General features: G+C 41.8%; 1 pseudogene across 1 annotated transcript; it reads left to right on the forward strand.

Moving 5' to 3' along the window:
• The first annotated feature begins 3,840 nt into the window (after nucleotides 1-3,840).
• LOC308559792 (vacuolar protein sorting-associated protein 37A pseudogene) lies at nucleotides 3,841-5,229 on the forward strand (annotated as a pseudogene). Its single transcript has 2 exons — nucleotides 3,841-3,900; nucleotides 4,368-5,229. The product of its transcript is annotated as a vacuolar protein sorting-associated protein 37A pseudogene (transcript).
• Nucleotides 5,230-5,463: the final 234 nt, after the last annotated feature.

Raw genomic sequence — 5,463 nt, forward strand, 5'->3', positions numbered from 1 at the left:
AATTTCTGTTGTCTTTAATTTTTCCAGTCTATACTATTTTTACCAATTATCCTGCTAATTGAAATCTTTATCCCCCCACCAAAGCCAAGTTAATCTTAAAATTTTTAAATAAATAATCAAGGTAGAAGCGTGTATCCAGATTTGCTACTTCTGTTTATATCATCACAATTAGAAAAAATTTCAAACATGTATGTTTGTGTTGATTATATTTATTTATGCCTCTGACTTTTGTCATAAAAGATTTGAGCTGGCTTGTAACAGAAGACGTGGTAAACTAGAAGTAGAAAAATCAAGACGGAGAAAAGTACAGACAAACATGGGAACTGTAAAGTTTAACACATGGACTCTGACTGAACTTGAGTTTGCTCTAAGCATCCTTGTGCTCAAGGTTAGAAGGGAAATGTAACTAATTGTCTTGATCACATATATCAGAAAGAAGGAGGCCTATGAGGTCATCAAAACTGTGAATTCAACCATACTATTTTTGTTGTTTTCACCACTGCCCTTCAACTGTTTCATAGCAACACAAGACCCGACCTCTCTTCACTATTCTTAAAGGTATATGTAGAATTTTCTCTCCATCTCACCATCAAAATTTTCTCCCCCCGAGTAGTGATTTCAGGGACAGTCCCTAGAAGCACAAAGGAACAAATTCCTAATGATGGAGTTTCCAGCTGATGAGAAGAATTTTTGGGGTTGGGGCCTTCCTGAGTTCCTTAAATCAGTGTCATAGCGGGTTAGCAGTTCTTACAGTCTAGTCCAATCCCATCACCATCTTTTTCATGAAAACACTGAACCCAGAGAAGTAATATAATTTGTACTTGTGTGTACACATATTCAGTGATCTGAATGCGCAAATTGTGCCTCTATAGATGTTCTCTCTTCTGTGCCATCCTACCAAAAACAATGTTCTGTGGTTGTTTTTTTATTATTATTATTTTTCCTAGAAATGCTCAGAGAGGTTGCACTCTGCCCTGTCCTTATTCAAATATGCAAATCTACGTGCTTTTCATTGTTGAAGATTATAAAGCATGAGTCATACCACAGGTGAGTACTTTCTGTAGTTTAGAGCAGACTAGAATATATTAGTTACTTAAAGCTGTGTAACAAATTACCCCAAAACTTAGTGACTTAAAACAACATATGTTTATTACCTCACAGTTTCTGTGAGTCAGGAGTCCAGGCATAGCTTAGTTGGGTCTTTCACCGCAGGGTGGGTCCCCTCACAGGCTGTAATTATGGTGTTGACCAGGGAAAGATTCATTTAGGAGCTCACTCATATGGTTGTTGGACCAAGGGTTTCAGTTCTCATGGCTGTCGGCTGCCTTTGGTTCCTAGCCAAATAGGCCTTTCCATAGGGGAGCTCACAGCATGGCAGCCTGCTTCATGAGAGCGAGCAAGCTGAGAAAAGCCAGAGAGGGCAAGAGCAAGACAGAAGTCGTAGCTTTTTAACTGAATCTTAAAGTGACATTTTGTCATTTTCCCCATGTTCTATTCATTAGAAGGTAGTCACAATGTCCAACCCATATACAAGGAAAGATTACCAAAGGTGTGATACCAGGAGGTAAGAATCACGGGGCCATTTCAGAAGCTGTTTTCCACACAGTGTCTTTCCAAAGTATAACATCACTAGGGTAACTTCTTTCCAGTCATGGTTAAGGACATTAGTTACTTGACTTCCTAACTTTTTCAAGAAAAATGTAGGATTCCTTAATCTTGCTTGTGCTCTTACAAGCAAGCAGGAAGAGGGAAATGGCCTCTGCTGCAGTAATTATAACATGGAAACTTGATGTGGCACTTTGTCTCCAAACTGCTTGTCAAAGGAACCGTCTCTCTTAATTCCACTCAATAGGTATAAAATCCTGAACATCTATCCCTCACTTAACACAGTAATGTGTTCCAGAATTAAGATTGCAAGGCACAAAGGCATTAAGCTAAAAGGGTATTAACATAACATAAGAATAGTGAAGGTAAAAGTGCTGTATGAATTGTCTCCTCAGCAGATTTCATACTGAAGGTACACTTGCTGTAAAATATAAAATAGCAAAGATAATGGCTCTGCCATTCATTAATTTTCCAGCACTCCAGGGGATGATTGGAAATGTATGGATATTTGTGACTGGCACAACAAGGGGGCAGGAGGGGTTGCTACTAGCATTTACTAGGCCAGGGATACCAAAGGTCCTGTCCAGCCCGGGGTACAACTACGCCACCCTCAATACCAGTGCTCCCCCAACTCACTGCTCATCTACTTCCTCCCCTCTTTGTTTCCAAATCATTTCTTCATCAATATATTATTGGTGAAGCCAGTCATATTTTAAAATTATTTTCACAAAGAACTACATAAACAGGCTCTAATACACATCTCTTGTAAAGAGATCTTACAAACTTAACATCAAGAGCTTCAGAAGCAATGTTGAGTACATGTTCCCTGGTTGTGTATTTTTCCAGGAGAGATTGCATATAGGTGAGTGGAAAAATGTGCTGCAGAGATTTGAGACAAATATTTAATTCTGTTATTAAACACACGAATACACACATGTTTTAAACAAAGGATTATTGCATCTACCTTCAGTGAGGGAACCCTGCTCACAAAGCTGGGGCCCTTAGCCCACCATCACATAGCAAGATCTGCAAACACATTACTGTATCTCACAGTTCTCTAGGTAATCAATTTCTAGGATACCATTTTCTACCTTTAAGTGTCCACTTAATGAAGCATATTTAAATTCTAGGGGAGTTTTATAATTTTCAAAAGTAAAGACATTGAAGCAGCACTTAGAGCCCCCGAATTGACCTGTGTTTATATTTAGTTGATAAAGCACCCAACAAGTCTGAGAACTTGAATAACTCATGTATCTTATAGGTAGGTTTCCTAAGAATTACAAACATTTAAGCTCAAAACTTAATGACGAGAAGTTGCCAGCAATATAAAGATCAGAGGAGAAAACATTCTAGGGAGAGGGAGCAGCCAGTGCCAATGCCCGTAAGGCAAAAATGAGCTTGACATGTAACAGGAACAGAAATGGGGTCAGTGTGGCTGGAGACTTGTGGGGTAGTGTAGGGTGGTATGAGATGAGATCAAGAGCTACCTGAGGTCAGATCTTAGAATGTTTTTTTGAGCCAGGAGAAAAGCTTATATTTTATTCTGACTGTGATAAAAATCCACTGGAGAAATGTATGCAGAAAAATGGCTGTGGTCACTCTGGCTGCTGTAGGGAGGCAAGAAAGGAACCCTTGTGACCGATTAGGTGGCCACTGCAGTAGTCTAGGCAGGTAAACATAGTGGCTCAGATTGGTGTGGCGACAAAGGAAATGCTGAGAATGTGGTGCATTTTGGATATTCTTGAAGGTAGAGTTGACTGAATTTGCTGATAATGTCATGTCAAGTAAACAATCTAGAGTTTGAGGAAGATGCTGGGGCTGTGGTCATATGAAATTATAGATGACCAGAGGAGATCGCCTTGGGAATAAATTGAGAGCACTAAACTGTGGACACTCCAACATTTAGAGGTCAGCAAGAGACTAAGGTATCTCCAAAACCCTAGGAAAGAAAGAATGTGATGGAAGAAGACATTTCAGTTGTATCTACTGTCTTAATTGCTCCTGGGAGGTCAAATAAAATATGACAGATAGAAACCATTGGATTTGGCAACTGAGTCTATTAGTGGTCTTTCTAAGGACAGATGCATCAGAGGGGTTGGAACAACAACCCAAAGAGGATGGGTTGAGGAGAGAAAGAGGAGAAGGGGAAAGGAGGAAGAAAAATGAGGCAGTAGCTGGAGGACGAGGGGCACACCAGGCAGGGTATTGTTTTGAAGGTAGGAGATGCTGTAGCATATGGATCTGAGGGAGATGTCTGGGAGAGCGCAGGAAGAAGGTCTGAGAAGGGATGGGAAGGTAACTTTGGAAAGAACATTTTAGAGCAGCAGAGGAGGACTGTTGAGTAGGACTTAGTACATTTGAGATTTATAACCATAATTTTAAAATGATACCAGTCAGGGCCTGTTTGGCGCCAGGGCCTTGGAGGTAGGGGTGGGGCGCAGTCCCAGGCTGGCCGTGGGCATAGCATGCTCCCTAGGACTTGGGGACCCCCAGCCAGGCCTGCTGAGAGAAGACACGGCCGACCAGCGCTTGGGTCCAGGACATCTGTCCTGCTCCTCCATCCCTGGAGAACCGTGGGGCCGAGCAGCTGGGAGAAGCAGGCCAGAACCCCCAGGGCCTCTGGCTGGGGGCCCGTGGAGGCTGAGCTGGCTCATCCCCCTGACCAAGAGCACCTCCTCATCTGCAGCTGGGCCCTCCCTGGCCTCACCAGCCTCCAACTGCAGAAGTAGCACCTGGTCAAGTCCCTCTGGAACTCACGCCAGTTTACAGTGCACTCAGATCTTAGAAGAATTTTTCAGTCTGTTGCATGAGTTTTGGAAGAATCCTCCAGTTTTAGCTCCTACTTCAACAGCATTTCCACACCTATCCAGTAACCCAGGTGGGATGCCTCCTCATGCTTCTCGGGGTTTCCCATTTCCTCCTCCGTATCCCCCACAAGAAGCTAACAGGACTATCAGTTCTTTATCTCTTGCTGACACTGTTTCTTCATCAAGTTTTACAACAGCCAAACCCGCTGCTCCTTCATTTGGCGTCCTTTCAGATCTGCCGTTACCTGTTCCCACAACGGACACTTAAAGATAAGCCAAAATGGTTTTGGTGACAAGATGCCAGATGTCCCTGATGCATTTCCAGAACTCTCAGAACTAAGTGTGTCACAGCTTAACACTTATGAATGAACAAGAGATAATACTAGAGCAGTTTCTTACTTTGTCTCAACTAAAACAAATTCTTACTGACAAGGGTAACTTATTAAAAAGTATTGAGGAGCTAGCAGAAAAAACCTGCTTTTGGAGCCCAGCTTGAAAGCCAAAAGGCAAACTGTTTTAGATAAGTATGAATTACTTACACAAATGAAACCTACTTTAGAAAAGAAGATGCAAAGACAGCATGGACTTAGTGGGAGCTGTAGAGCAAGTGCCCTACAGGCAAGATTAAAAGTAGCTACACGTGAAGCTGAGAAAAAATCTGATAACACTGCTGAAGATATCTTGGAGGAAAAAACTGAAATAGATGATTTTCTTACTTCATGGAAAAGAGAACAATTTGCCACTGTAGAAGAGCCAAGGAAGAGAAACTTCAGCAGGTGATGGCGATGCACACAGCCAGTTTCATGCTCCACTGTAGATTTTTCCTGAGAACATGAACTGCCAGGAGAGGAATGGGACACGTAACGAAGCATATTTATGTTTATGATTTGCAAGTTGGCATTTCAGCACAGCAGCTGGCTTCACAATATACTCTATAGATTGTTTACAGAACTGAGATTGATTTTGTACACATCAGAATGATTGCTATGATCTTAACTTTGAGAAATCTTTCTGCACTATTTGCACTACAAGTGTTTATTATTGATAAATC

Source organism: Miniopterus schreibersii (assembly GCF_964146895.1).
Source record: "Miniopterus schreibersii genome assembly, chromosome: 7".
NCBI classification, from domain to species: Eukaryota; Metazoa; Chordata; class Mammalia; order Chiroptera; family Miniopteridae; genus Miniopterus; species Miniopterus schreibersii.